This window comes from Ambystoma mexicanum, chromosome 7q (assembly GCF_040938575.1).
Source record: "Ambystoma mexicanum isolate Mex_15411 chromosome 7q, UKY_AmexF1_1, whole genome shotgun sequence".
Taxonomy (NCBI): domain Eukaryota; kingdom Metazoa; phylum Chordata; class Amphibia; order Caudata; family Ambystomatidae; genus Ambystoma; species Ambystoma mexicanum.
Genome location: NC_090941.1, coordinates 911,234,844 through 911,250,994, shown reverse-complemented (window position 1 = coordinate 911,250,994; position 16,151 = coordinate 911,234,844). Strand labels below are relative to the sequence as shown.

Below are 16,151 nucleotides of genomic sequence, written 5' to 3'. Positions count from 1 at the left end.
CAATGAAGATGGTGTGACTCAGGAAATGGCTTCAAGTGTCTGGAAAAAGCAGGCGGTACACAATGTGTTCACCGAGCGCCCTTCCCTGGCTGCAGAATATACATAGCACCTCTGTATTCTACTCAATGTCCAGTTTTGTTTTTCACAGGTGCTTTGAAAAGGCACTACCACCAGTTGGCACATTATACATTTAAAAAATTAGTTATAACATAAATAACAAATACATAGTGTCCCAGTTTGAGGAAATGCCATTTGGCAAGGGTGTGAAAGCCCTGGCATTTTTTAATTGTTATTAAGTAATACAATGATGCAGGTAATTCCATCTCTGTAAGGGAAATCTGCTAATCAGAGCCTCTTGTCATAAGATCCATGCCAAAAACATAGTGTGTACTTATGCCCTGCTGCATCAGTATCCTGATTCACAGCACTCTGAATATAAGTCATACCTGAGTTAGGGTGTGATGGCCAGCATCTTTCAGAGTTATCCCAGCCACATTACATGGATTTTGCAAATGCATCAGCCTTGTGTGCCCAGTTGAGCTGCGGAAGGATTCCTATCAGACAAAGCCCAACCCTGTCCACTGACAGGACTATCCTTGGGGGATTGCTTCTCTTTTTTCCTTTGTAAGGGCATGTAACACACTTTCCCCAAGACATGCCCTCCACAGGATGCTGACCTGGGTTCAGAAACCAAGAGGTATACCCATTCACAGAGAAACAGGCCTCACACCAAGGGGGTGCCTTTCAAAAGGCCTGGAAGAGTTCTGACATCTTGATTCTCTCTGCATCTCTATCTTTCCTGTTCCCTCCACCTCCGCTGGAGCAAAGTGCTTTGGCTGTGACATCAGAAGGACAAAGTCCACAGATTTCAAGAGCAGAGATTGGACCCCCAAAACAGGGTAGTTTAAGTCCAATCACCTGGGAAATGTTCCATATCAAAGAAGGGTATCCCAGCACTTCTTTGAATCACCTTGAAGCATCTTTGGATCACCACTTGAGAAGATATTGTTGGACCTTGCTGAGAAAGAAGTCCTTTCTAAAGTCCTCCAGTTGTGAGGTGTAGCCAGGTGTTCCAAAGGCAGTGGCACGCTCTGTCACCTAACCATCCCCAGGGACCATTGGGGTTGATCTGCTGCTGGAATAGGACCTGACTCTCTGCTAGCCACAGCGGTACCAAAGCCCTCACCGTGTTGGAGGACCCCTGCAGTTTTGTGCCAGCCTCCCCCTTGTTTGGCAGCCCGAGAACAAAGACTCAGCATTGAAACTGTTTGAGTCCCTAATTCAGAGGCCACATCATTCTACTCAAAACTGTTTCAGTACAATGGACACCACAGGATGAAATACAAACTAATGGTATCTCTTCTCTGCTCTACGTGCATCAAAGTAACTCATGCTCACTTTGTTATTCTTTCTCAACGCAATGAATCTCTTTGGGTTACAAGCTTTAAACATTGGGCCTCATTACGAGGTTGGAGGTAGCCTTGCCGTTAAGAGCGGCAAGGCTACCTCCATACCGGCATGAAAGTCCGGCACCCGTGAATGGGCAATTATCAGGGTATTCAGACCCTGCCGGACCCGGTAATTTCCCTTTTGCGGATGCCGGTGGAGGTAGAACCCCATTCCGATTTCAGCCCCATAGGGCTCAATGGGAATGGGGATGCCTGTAGCAATGGCACCATTTATAACGGTGCCAGTGCTACAAGCATGCTGTGCTCGCGGGTGCCTTTCATTCCGCCAGGGCAGACATGGCAGAATGGAAGTCACCCGCGCCACAACTCTGAGTTTTGCTGGTCCGGTAACAACGGTACCAGCAAGCATACCGATACTGTTGTTACCGGACCGGCAACCTCATAATGAGGCCCATCGTCTCATTAGCGCAAAACAAAACATGTATTGTTACTTATCATACAATTGTTATACTTGTATTTTAATGTGTAATGCTATTACTGGAGAATTGTTGAGTATTTTATATGTATTTTACATAATTCTATTTAAGGATTTGCACTTTAACTGACTTATGTAAGGACATGTTCCATTCTAATGTTGTCAAATGTTTGAGGATTATTTTTGATTTGCTTTGATTTATTTTTTTGTAAAGTGCCAACTCGCACATAAGCCTCAGAGCGCTACAATAAATACAACACAGCTATAATGTAACACAACACAAAAAACAGAAATAACAAACCAGATGGAAACGAATACAGAAATAATCAAAAAAGAACGCAAAATCAATTCAGTCAATTATAATTTCTATGCTCATGATAGGTGTCAGATTTCCCAATTTGTTGCAGTGACTCAGGAAGGACAGGCGATTATTGTGACCAAAACCAAAGGCAATGCAGTCTGTGTCATTCATCGAGGACCACTCATTCATTTGAACCTTCCAAAGAAATCTAAAATCCTGGGCTCTAATACAGCTCCCCCATATTAAGAAAGCAACCAAGCCAAAACTTGACTCTGAAGGGCTTCTCTTGGCTCAGGACTTTCCGGTTTATTCACGTTCGTGATGATGATGTTTCTTCGATCTGAAACCAATACTCTTAAATATGGATCCATAATCTCTGGCATTAAAGCCTTTTTAATGCGTATGTCTCTCTTCACAATGAGGGGAAGCAGGTTATCTATGGACCACCTGGTTGCCAGCACATTTGGAGGATTAAGGATCGCATTGCAAAGATGTTAACTTCAATAAGTACATTTTGATGATCCAATGTAAATAAAACAGAGACGCTCACAAAACAAACAGACATCATGTAAATGGGTTTGCAAAGTTTAAGAAAAAGGTTTTAGTTTGCCATTAATTCCACTGACAAGTGCTAACTAAATACACAGGGCCTCATTAGGAGCATGGAGGTAAGCAAAAAAGGAAGGCGGAATGGTAATACCGGCATTGAGTACCGGTCCAGGCCATTACAAACCCGGCAATACCACCACCGCCTGTACCGTGCCCCTTCATACCGGCATGCGTGCATACATGCGCTCTTTGTGGCAGCTAACAGGAGGACATCAGAAGTCATGCGGCCATGCACCTACCGGCAAACCGAAGGCAGTAAATAGGGTTTTGACGATGGCGTTATTACAGGCATCGCAGATCACCCGTAAATAGCTTACCAGCTGTGTACCCAACAGCCACAGGTGCACACAATCCCCACAGGTGGAGGCAATGGAGCCTGTCCCAGTACAAAAGGAGCACACCCACACACCACACCCCTTCCTAAACCAAAATGATCCCACTTGCTGTTGCAATCATGGGGCTGGAGGACTTGCCTTTACTGCTACACCAGCAACAACAACAGGCAGCACAGAGGAGACACAGGAGGAGGAGGAGGGTGAGGCAGGCCCAGCAAGTCCCACTAGTGCAGGCAGTGTTACCACGTAGGCAGCTACCAATCCCTTGCATCAGAGCCAGTCCATTCAACCTAACCCCTGTGCAGATCCACACCCTTTACCAGTTGGACTGTGACACCATCACCACCATAGTGGACATGATACACAACATTGTCAGCCTGATAGAAATCTGCACTGCCATCCCTCCTCTACTGAAGGTAGTTTATGTGCTCCACTTCCTGGCCACAGGTACCTACTAGCACACAGTGGGCCAGTTTCATGACATATCACAACCTCTCTTCTCACTCATGCTGACCCAAGTGCTGGATGCCCTCTTGAAACATGCAAGCAACCACATATCCCTACCACGGACTGGCCAGGAGCTTGCTGACACTAAATTTGGCTTCCATGCAGTGGCAGGCATGCCCAATTGCATCGGTGCCCTTGACTGCACCCATGTAGAATTGGTGGTCCCTCAAGCCATGCAGGTGGTGTACCGCAATCGTAAGTAATACCACTCCATTAATGTGCAGATGGTATGTGACTCCAGCAAGATCATCACACATTGTTGTGCCCGATTTCCCGGATCCAAACATGATGCCATGGTGTTGCGGAACTCCTCGCTACCCCACTACATGGAGCACCATGCTGGACGACGTGCCTTGCTGCTTGGTAAGTTGCCTGACAGGCCCATGGCAGTGCAGTGGGGGGATGCATACCCCAGTTGGGTGTGATTGGGGGGGTGCACACCCCAGCTGGTTGAGATTGGGGGGATGCATACTCCAGCTTGGTGAGATTGGGGGGGCGAGTGGACAATGCACATACAGCAAAACACTGAGGCCCTAAACATCCCAAATTGAACATGACACATCAATGCCATTCATAAGACCAATGCTGCACACCAAAGACAATATCCCAGATGTACAAGCAGGCCACTTCCATCAACGCATCGACTGCACATCAACTGAGCATACCCTCTGTGACACAATCCAGCAACATGCAGTGACAATGCGTAACAGACATGACTGCAGCAAGACACGACACAGGACATGCACGCATGAGTGGTAACAAAGAAATCCCACCGAGGGAATACACTGATTGTCACTGGTCCACCACCACAGTCGTACTGCATGCCACCATGGGAATGGCAACCGATGGATGAAAATCATGATTACGCCGGTGCCAATGCTGCTAGTGGGAATACATACAGAGTACTATACATCATCAATATGTGTGCAAATACATTGTTCCGCATCCAGAGTAAATCTGCAACAGCATGCAAGTGAACATCCTGCATCTTCTGGACAATGCAATCCACACCTGCAGACCATAGTACAGCACACATTTCAACAAATAAAACTGTGTTCATACATCCAGGGACATGTGCATGTCAACACCAAATAGCTGCAGCCATGACAGTGATTTCTACAGGTGTCATGACAGCTATTGACTCACACATACCTTGTTGTGCTCCCATGCAGCTGATGGTGGCTATGCCTTGAAGCCGTGGCTACTTACCCCTGTACGGAACCCGCAGAACAGGCAGGAAGAGGAGTACAACCGGGTTCACACCCGTACCCGTGTTGTGATCAAGCAGACCTTTGGCCTGTTGAAGGCACAGTTCCGCTGCATCAGCAGGTCTGGTGGAGCACTCCTTTATGGGCCTGAGAAGGCAGGAAAGATCACCATGGTCTGTGCCATGGTGCACAACATGTGCATCCAGAGAAAAGTACCACTGCCACCTGACATTTTCCTGCATGTACCGGGTGAGGATGAAGATGATGATGGAGGAGAATCAGCACCCCTGCCAGTTCGAGATGCATAAGATGGCCGTTCTGTGCGCCAATCAGTGTTTGATGATTTCTTCTGAACCACTGGGATGCTAATGGGTCTCTGTCAGTACTAAACTGGGCACTGGGATTGTGTGCATATGAACACAGGGTGTGTGGGGAGTTGGGCACTGTGCGCTGTCATGAATTGAATAAACACACACAAAATGAACAATGTCCAGTCAAGATATGATTTTTGACAAAACGGGTGTATTGGAAATTAAACATTATTGTGGTTGAACCCTCCACCTCAAACGCTCCCCCCTCCCCAAAACACCCCAAACACCCCCAACACCCCCAAACACCCCCAACAACCCATACCCCTGCCCACCTCCCCCCAACATCCCCAACACACCATATCCCCGCCCTCCTCCCCCCAACACCCCCAACACCCCCAACACCCCATACCCCCTCCTCCATTGACATCCTACACATGATGTGCCACTCATGGTTTTCCTCAGGATGTAGTTAGCACATGCAGGGTGGCCCTGCTAATGGCAGCCTCTCTTTGGTTCTGAGGGCTGCATGTCTGTGTGGCATGCGCTGCACCTGGTCTGGCGCACAGGGCTTGTTGGAGCCGAGCTGGCAAGTGTGCTTGATGGGGTAGAGATGGCCGCCTGTTCAACCGTCGGTGCAGGTGGTTGCTGCTGCAGTTGCTCAACAATCCTGCCCAGGTCCTGGGTCACTGCTGCCAGACTGTCGCGGATCACCAAAGTGTTACTGTTCATGGCTAGGATGTTTGCTGCATTGGCCTCAAGTATTCCCCGAAGGGTCAGTTCCCCATCCGCCACGTACTGCCGGACCAGCTCTATCATCCGATCCTGGCGGGCCTCAATCCTCGTCATGTGGGCCTCCATGTTAGTGGTGGCTGTGGAGGTGGACGGGGCAGTGGCAGGGCGGGCCAATGCTGGACTGCCCTCTGATGGGGACGACAGATGTGGACTCCCCAGTACTCCGGCCTGTTCTTGCATGGGGCTGACTGGCGTGCCCTGTGTGGAGTGCAGGGGGGTGGGCTGGGGGCTCAGGGTATGAAGACATTCCACATGGAGGTTGTCATCCATGTCAAAATTTTCTTCGAAGAGGCCCTCCACATCGCTGAGGGGTGCTGAGGCAGCTACCTCCCCAATAGAACTGGTCGCAGCAGACTGTGTGCCATTACCATCTGCCCCTACAACAGTGGACAACTCCATTGTGGCTGTGTCGTTGGGTGGTGTCTCACTTTTTTTTTTCCTTCTCTGGTGGCCTACCCTGTACTTCTGGTGCTGGCCTCTGTTGCAGTCTGGGCGTTGGTGTTGCCCTGGAGGTAGAAGGTCCTGTGCCTCTTGACTGGCCATGATTCCCTTGGAGGATGTGGTGGCCTGTGCGGCAGGCTCCTGGCCTTCACTGTCAGCATCTGTGCCTGTGGGGGACCAAGAGATGCAGGGCATCAGTGATGGTGGTACGTGCAAGATGCATACATTGGTGTTGTTCAGTAGTTCACATTTCATGCATTGCATACTTGTAGGTGTGACGCAGAGGGTGCTTGCAATGGGGGGGCATATTGGCATACATCGTGGACTCTCCTTTTTGGACTGAAGTGTGCTATGTGGCGTACCATTGTGTTGCGGTTTGTGTGATGTGTGACATGTGGTGTTTTGCTGTGTGTTGGGTGTCTGTTGGTAATGGGATTGGTACGCAGCATGCATATCAATGTGCCAGGGTTTGGGCCACCATCTGGACATGGATCTGTTTCTGTGTGTATGATGGGCCATGCATTGACTTGGTTAACTTTCACGTCAATTGTACTACGTCATGCTTTGGTTCTCTGTGGTTTGTGGGGACACTCACCTCCATCTGCTGATGCGGTTGGCAGACAGGATGTTGCGGACGCATAGACGTAGATCTTCCCATCTTTTTTTAACATCCTTCACTGGGCGGGTGGTGGTGCCAACCGCAGTGACTTTCCTTGCACATCCTCCAGATTTCTTTTTTACGCAGTTGTGCTGGGCACTTCAGATCTGTGGCAAAGACTTCTTCTGCATGTGCAACCAGCGTGTCAGCTAACATATTAAGTTCTTTGTCCGAGCCGGGGTGTGGAATTTCATGTTGCCTTGGACATTGTTGATTTGCCCTACTCCCAACTCAGTAGCAGTGCTGTGTTCATAGGATTGCGATGGATTGTGTTTTTTAATATGGCCGCCGCCACATTTCCTGTTCCAGCACGATGAGGTTACTTTCGGGTCCGGTATTATGAGCCCGGTATTAGCATGATGGTATTGCCGGGTCCGTTATTAAGGGGTTGCTCCTGGACGGACGGTTCTGTGATACCGCTATCGGGGGTTGGGGGTCTTTAGCGGCATAGTGGTGCAGCCATTACCAGCATGGGGGTTCGCACGTACTCGCGCTCTCGTAATCAGCCGCTATTTGCGGCATCGAGGGTATACGGACACCCTACTACCACCATGCCGGTAATGACTGTGTTTTTAACACGATTCTCGTAATGAGGCACCCAGACATTCAGTGTACTTACCACTGCAGTCAGTAATAGTAGGAGTGTGGCACTTGCCTCACCTCTCTGCCTTATGACTGATCTGAGACCCCCAGGTCCATCCCTTCAGCCAAAAAAGTGAGAATTGCAGTTAAAAGAAATGTCACTCTTCCACAGTAGGTGAAGGTAGCAGGCATCCTTGATTTGGGTTTTTCAAATACTCCCTTTACCTTGTTTTTATGGATGTTAATGTGACCAGAAAACTCATTGAGTCCGACCACCAGGCACCTTTTCTTCCTGCAAATGTGCAGTATAAAGGAGAACTCCACGAAGCATGCTCTTCTTGTGGCATGGCCCGACCTGTGCACCGTGGCCCAGTCTTCCGGTCCTTTGGATCAATTTTATCTCTATGCTTACGTGGTTAGTCACTGGCCCAAGGCTGTTCTACTACATCTTGGCAGAGACATGTGTCGCTCTAGCTGTGGTCTATGCCATTCATATCCAGCACCCGCGCTACTCGCCTGACCCTAGGGCTTGCACGTTTCCTCCTGGCATCCTGGAATGTCCAACTCTTTCACCAGGCATGACCCGACCATCGAGTCAGCCTAGACACCATATTTGTTGTGAGGTCTAGTACATCTCCTAAATATTTGCAGGTGTTGAAATTATCAGAATTCCTTAACAAAGGCTGGAAAGTATTAGGCCAACGAGCAAGCATCTACTGTAATGTTAATTGTGAAGCTTCTTTTCATGACCATGGTTGATTAACGAAGACAGCCTAATAACTTTCAATTATTGATGTCTTTCAAAACATACACATTAAATTCATTTGTCAACTTATTCAACACGTCTTAAACATATGCTTCATTAACTCCAAAACTTCCTGATAAGCAACAAGTCAAGTTTACAGATTTAAAAAAAAAATGCCTATAAAAAATAGTAGTATTATTAAATGTCCTAGACCATTTCTGTATTTGGCAAAGTAAAGAAAAAACTAAAACGTTTGAATTTCGTGACTAAGAACTTAATGTACGACTTTGTATTTTTAATAGGGGAAGATAGAGTGAAATGATTCTGTTAATAAGATTCGCTAACATGAAAGGAAATGCCAAAAGCGAAAATATCACTTGATTAAAATAGTATATAGACAGTCTCTGGGAAATTCTCGGTCGCGTACAAGCGACAGCGCAGGCGTGTCATGTGGGGCTAGTCCTCAAGCCAGCGTAAATGTAAAAAATGTATTGAGTAGAGTGCGGTGGAGTAAATTAATGAAAAAATATCGTTCCAGGCGTGGCCAAAAGCGTTTACATTTAGAAATCATACACCAAGGCTGGCTTCAAAGTGTGCTGTGAAATTGTGACTACTTGAAAGACTTTAAAGGGCTTCATTGGGCAGAGCTGGTGCATTGAAAACTATCTACACTGCTTGGGCCAAACTTTCAGAAGCTTGGCACTGGAGCAAAGCAACATTGTGCCAATACATATATGAAACCAAGAATATGTTGCCCCTGTGAAACTGACACCGAAAATTGCGTTAGCAACAGAGCTATTTTTCTTTAGTGCGACTCCTAGAAGTGGTATCACAGTACGATTGCCTCTGGTGCGTCTCGCAGCACGCAATCGAATCCTTAGCATGCACATGCATGCCACAGAACAATAACCATGTTTTAAAAAATGTAAGATAGAGCACATGCGTTGCTGTCCACGAGCAAAGCGGACCACCCTACTAAACAAAACATATGGACACCGGCATTTTGCATGTATGTAAAACGCATGTAGCGCAAACATTGAGGTGAAGCAACAGAGCACAGTGGTAGGGTACAACAATGTAATTGCAATTTGAAGGGCCTACTTTTAAGGGTTCACATGAAAGGGCATGGAGTGAGAGCTACCCAGGGTTACAAATTGGGGATGCAGATTAGGGAGGGAAAGACATTGGCCAATAGTAATTAATTTGTTGGTCGATCCACAAGTGTGCTCAGTAGAGGCATTGCTCCTGTGTGTTTCACACAATTTGACCTCCCTCACCACATGTGTAGTTCCTGAGTCTGCATCAGTTCTTCCCTCCCTTAAGTGGGTTCCCTTTTAATCCCCAGAGAAGACTCTGGAGGAGGCAAGTAGTAAAGCAACTCCCCAACATTTGTCCCGTTTTTAGTTTTGGCTGTTAGGTGGCCCTGAAACTGCTACCTATAAAGCCAAATCTATTGTCATTAAAATAAGAGCTTTTGCATGTGAGCTTGAAATAGGGGCTTTGAATGTGGTTGACACTGGTGCAACGCAATAAATGAATGACAGATGTGTGTCTTAAGAAGGTCAAGGAATTTAGCAAGGGGTTGCAATATACCTTTTAAATACAAATGGGGTAGATTACTCCATATAGAAGAGGGCTACGTCATAGCACCTTTAAACCATACACCCGTGCTTCCTCTGACTCATGACATTTTCCAATTGCTCAAACTCAGAATGTATGGGAATACGTACATTAGGGGTAAATACGCCAGTAGACAATTCTATTTTTTTTTTATAAACAAACATGTTTAATAGTTTAGAAAAATCTCTTTGAAAGTATACTTTATGCTGTCCTTGGGGTTAAATGGAGATCGTTTTAAGATCGTTGTTCTGTCCTCCCTCTGCCCTCCCTTCCTTGTCTTGTGGGGCCTAGAAACACTTGTGTACAGATGCGATATAAATGACTTATCATATCATTATCATCTCATACTTCACTATGCAATCCCACATTGGTATGAACGATGAGAGGGGCGTTGTTCAATGTATTGCCACTATGAGTTGCCATTTGACTGCATCAAATGAAGGTTCAGAAAGGGACATGAGAGCCAACAGAGACCAGCCAGACATGTTCTTACGTTTTGTTATAAGGTTCTTCTTCTGTAGTGGCCCTGTCAACAGTTGTGGACTCCAGACACTCATCACCTTCAGCAAGATCTTATGTTTGAAGAACTGTATCTATTAGAGGATCAACAGTATGCTCTAAAGTGTTGCAAATACTGAAGAGTGATTAATAGAAGGTTTTAATCAATCATAACCACTGACATTGGCATGGGCAATCCACCACTACCATTGTTTTTCTGTCTACTGTGCAATTAAAGAAGGAGAACAACCATATTCAAATCATGCTTGTCTTGGCTCACAAGTGATAGTCCAGCCCAAGCTGCTTCCCTTCTTGCAGCTATGGGCACAGCAAGCTCGGGCTAGCAGATTGTCATACTGGTGCCACTTAGGGTGACTATTGAAAAACTGAAGACCGATGGATGGAAGTCTTTGAATATATTATACCCACAGGCCTTGGTCTGGGCAAAACACTAAAGTTAGACAACACTTTTTCAGCCTGGTGTGCAGTATCACAAGAAGGGTAAAGCATATGAAAATTAAGCTTGGTCCCACCCCAAAAGAGATAGTACAGTCTGAACTGGCACATGCCATCACTTATGCATGAAACCATAGTAACCCCAGGGAAGATTAGCCTTCATGCATTGTCAGTGAGGTGTACCTTGTGATGGGTGGCACAGCAAGCTTGGGACAATGTCTGCAGATACCCATCTCACTCAGGATGGCAAACATAACCTTTAGAATTATGACTGGAAGTTTTTGAATAAATGTAACCACTGTCTTAATCATTTCTTGCTCTATAGATGGATTGAGGTTTGTCTCAATTCTAAAGTGAGGGAATTCCATATGCCAAATGTAAGTGGGAAGATGCATCAACTATCATTTCTTTAAAACCTCGATTATATAGGATATCCACAGTGGCTGTGCATAATTGACAATTTCGTAGTATTCAGCAGTTTCTGAATATTTGAGCCACACAGAATGCCTTACATTTCCAAGGAGGCCAGTGAAGACTGTTCTGGGCTGGGGTGATACGATCATGTGATCCGTTACGAAGCAGTAGCTGGCCCCAACATTCTGGAGCTTCTACGGAGAATCTATGAGATATTCTGGTATGCCTAAATACATGTTATTTCTTTCAGCGAGGAGAGAAAGTACTAAAGATATTACTTTCTGTTTCCACAAGGTGAAGTGCAGGAACATGTGGGATGTATTGATCCACTCCGTTATGCTATGCAGCATCACCCTGCCAGTTATGGGGAAAGAAACAGCAACAATGGTGGCATAACCCTTGTGCGTGCCAAAACCTACAAAAACCCACAAGCAAAACCTGTCAAAAACCTGTGTGCTTCAGCACACAAAAAGAGTCATGCACAACCTGCCACCCCATAACCAGCAAACAGAGTGCAGAGAGAAAAGCAGCACTTTGCAAGTGAAACCAAAATGTGCCTACAATTGTCATGTGTTTTGTTGCCAAAAGCTCCTAAATACCTATAACACAACCCTTTTCAACATTCACAACCTTGCCTGGTGTTAAATTTCATGTATCAAATGAAGCATTGTGAACCATACAAAGTCAGAAAAACGTACAGCCTCTATGCCAAAATCTGGTTGCAGTATCCGGGGCTGCCTGAATGACAGCTGTCAGAGGAGTACTAAGGCAGCTTTAAAAATGACCTATAACTCAAAAGTCTGCTGAATTAACAAACATAAACAGGATTGTTGCTAAAAAGGAATACAGAGTTTAGTTGTTTTTGATTCCACAGATTTTAAGGCCAAGAAGAAATGTATTTGTATGTGATGCAACAAATGTGGGTTTTGTTAAGTTTAAGAAGTAATTAGCTTGCCTGAAGTTGAAAGAAAACTGGGAAAGCAGGTTTCTTCCCAGAAGGAGGGCCTTCCCCTCAGCAGAAACTCACGGGGAGGTGTTAATTGCAGGGTTGGGACAGAATCTTGTCTACAGAGAGCAGAGGAACAATGACAAGCTGCAGCTCAGGAAACTAGAAGTGTGAAGAGACTTGTAAACCCTCTTGGAAGAAGCTTTCCCCAAGGAAGGGGATGCACTGGACTGCAGGGAGACAAAAAGAGGCGGAGCCAAGCGACCATCTGTTGCTGAATATGAACAAAGAACACTTTTTAAAAGACTTATAACTTGCTATTCAAAATGGTGAAAAATATAAAAATGACAGAGTTGTTCATTTAATTTTTGGCTGCACGTGTGAAGAGGCGGCAGAACTGTGTGACGTGTTCTGGACAGGAATGGCAAGATATGTGATTTTACGCAAAATGTATTACTGTTAGAACTGTGAAAATGTACACGCATATCCCTATGTTAAACACGCACACTTTTGGAAATTTGCAGTAAAATGGGAAAGTTTGTTCATAGTGAAAAGGGCAAAATTCCATGGAAAGCGGAGACAAGATTCCACATCTACAGAGTTTTGAGGAATAGCTGTTATGTAAAATATGCAATCTGTGTATGTGATTTTTTTTTATAGAGGTTGCACATGTGTAAATATGTATTTTGCCAAAATTAGACTTTGTGTTCCAGTGGCTAGGGGTGGATTGTCAGCATCATAATATTACACCATAAAGATGACAATCTGTTTCTCTCCTCCTATCAAGGCTGAGACTCGACTCTGACCCAATCACCTTTCGCAGGGGCAAGCTTAGCTAAACTGGCCCATACACCCCTTTGTGATGTCATTCTTAAGGCATAAATAGAGACAGCTGAGAGCACATAGGGACTCACTGATCCAGCCACCTTCCTGATTCCGGAGAAGCATTCTCATCCAGCTTCCTACATCCAGCTTTAAATACTCACTGATCCAGCCACCTTCCTGAAGCCGGCGAAGCACTCTGATCCAGCTACCTACATCCAGCTTTAAATATTCTTCCAGATCCAGATGCCAAATCTCTTGCCAGCAATAGAGACTATTGATTTCCAGCAAGGCCTCAAACCTCAAATGTATTCACCCCCCTCAGTAAAGCGCTGTGTGGTGTGAGAAGGCCATTTTGAACCAGCATCCAGAAATTCTCTGACTTGCTACCACTAGGCTTGCCTGAGGAACTTGCCATCCAGCTGATCTAAAAACCCACAGACCAGGAGAGCAGATCCTGTGCCAATCTGGCGACCGGCCTAGAGGATCCAGTCCCATGCCTGATGTGCTGTTTTTCTTAGACCAAGACCCAATCCTGACCAGAGCTGACGGTCCCATTTAAAAACATATCCAGTGAGTATAAATAGGAAGAAGTGTGTCCCATAGTGTATGTTCGTTGCATAGTCTTGTCCCTAGATTATACCCATCCTATCTTTCATCTAGAACCAGTATTGCTAGAACTATCTTTGCACAGACTCTTCTCTCACATGTGTTCCTAAACCCTAACTTCCTATTGATTGATTAAGAAAGTAATTTCCAAACCAAACAGAAAGTAGAGTATCACACCTGAAATGTTATGAGCAGCTGTGAATGAACTTCCTGTGTGGCATTCTACTTTTTGGTAGTCTTTAATATAGCATAAGAAAACCTATCTGTCAATTCAAAGTGCATTTCTCTTTTCCATTCTCATGCCTATCTCGCAAAAACAACCTTCACTAAAACCTCTGTAACTCCCTCAGTTTTTTTGATAGAAACAAGATTTCAATTCTTACTTGTAGCCAACATCCATAGCTATCATTAGAACTGCAAATCAATGCAGTTCTCCCGTTATCACGAATATCGCGCAATGCAAAGTTAGCTGCAAATTTAAAGATATGAAAGTTTTACGTGTGTAAAATAGCTCTAAACTGCTTCCGTCTTGGACCTTAAGATTTCCGTTGTTTTCTGCTGACCCAATCATTGCTTGTGCTTGTGTGCAACTATCCAAAGCGGCTCCCATAGGAATTTCTAACAATTTCGGTATTTTTGACCAGATTTGACTGCTGATTCATGGAATTATTTGTGCTGAAACACGGGGATTTGTGCGCCATTCTGCCTGCAAATCCCCATTTGTTAAACAGGGATTTGCGGGCAGAATGGCGCCCAAATCCCCTATTTTCGGCGCATATAATTCCATGAATCTGCCCCTTGGTGTTTTGCGCAGTCAATTCTGAAGACAATTTTAAAAGCCATTCTGACGCTGGACAGTCAATTCCGTTTTTCTCTTGTGTTTGCTGGGGGAAAGTGGGACTGATATTCTGTTTGATTGGTGCCATTCCTGAATACCTGCTCTCTCCTCTCATCTCTTTACATTGCCTATTGGGGGATTTAGGGGAGTTGCAGGGGGAACTGCTAACCACAGTGCTATCTGATCTGAACCAACACAAAAGTATTATTTTCTGTGCTGCATTTGTTTTGTTAATTACTCATTCCTAGTGTATTAAAAACATTAATCAGTGTTCCGTCACCCCACTGGTGATTGTTGTGTATCTATTAAAACATATTGTGATTGAATTTTAAATACATAAATAAATATTTACCTTTGCAAACCAGCCTGATTCCTGGTTCAGTGTTAGTGGGGGGTGGGAGAGGGTTTCCAGGAGAAGGGTGTGATATGAGTGGTATATCGTTCAGAATATTGAACTTTTAGACAAAAATAAATAAGGATTTCAGTTGTGCACTACATGCCGAGCTTTGACTTGGGTGTGTGCCGGATTGAAATCACTTACAAACAGGAGTATAGCTTTCATGCCCCGTCTGGGGCGGCAGACATCAGGTTTAACAGCAACCTGACCGAGCTGTGGTAGGCCTGGGTGAAGCAAGGGCTTCACTAAATTAGTTCTAGCAAAATAAAATCACAAACACTATCCAAGGTTCCTGTACATTCAGCCATACAAAAGATTATTTCCTGACAAGACAGCTCACATACCTTAGATAACATTCATGTTAAACCAACTGGAGACAACTGGTCAGTAAAACAAAGTCTCAGATGCTGTCAACTGTGCGAAGGGTCAAACATAATAGAAACCATGAAACACCTATGTATCTAATGTCCAGATATGAGAGTTCACGAAGTAACATTGCTGGCAGATTTGTAAACACTGAAGAAAGTGGGTCGGGATAATTTCCAGGCAAGATGCATGGGGAAGCCAAGTGAGTTTAAATTTGACTATTGATGCTTTTTGGAACGAACTAATGAAGAAGTTGATACATCTATACGCTAGCAATAAAGATCCCTTTAAGATTGAATGACCTTTGCTGATGAGCTATTGAATAAGAGCGATTGAATAAAATGTAAGCAAGGTTAAAACTAATGAGGAATAGTTTGTAAAAAGTTATATATTTAATGTTTTTATGACTTGTACTTTTTTGGTCATTTTCTTATTTAGGCAGTTTTTGTCAACTGCGAAGCGTTCTTGGGACCGCCTGACCTGAATCATTGAACCACCAGCTTTCGAACGCACAGATAGCCGCATTTGACTGAACTCGACGTGAGCTTGCTTCCAGGGTCTCCACAACCTGATGTGTCAGCCCACCAATAACTGAATCCCGGTGCTGTTGACACTGAACTGCCCCCAGTGTCCACTTGGACCCTAGGGACTGGTTAGGTTACGATCACTCCTGTTTTCAACCCTATATCCTTTTTACGGTAGTATCTTACCTACCACCCCTGGAACTATGCTCAGAGTGCTACTTTCTTCAGTCTTTTGGATATTCTCTGTTCTTTACTTTGTGGGGGGGGGCTTGTATAGTCATCTCTTTC

General features: G+C 45.1%; 1 protein-coding gene across 8 annotated transcripts in view; it reads right to left on the bottom strand.

The window, feature by feature from the left end:
• Positions 1 to 16,151, bottom strand: part of DLG2 (discs large MAGUK scaffold protein 2) — a 5,493,568-nt gene that overhangs the window by 1,055,489 nt on the left and 4,421,928 nt on the right. The window lies entirely within an intron of this gene.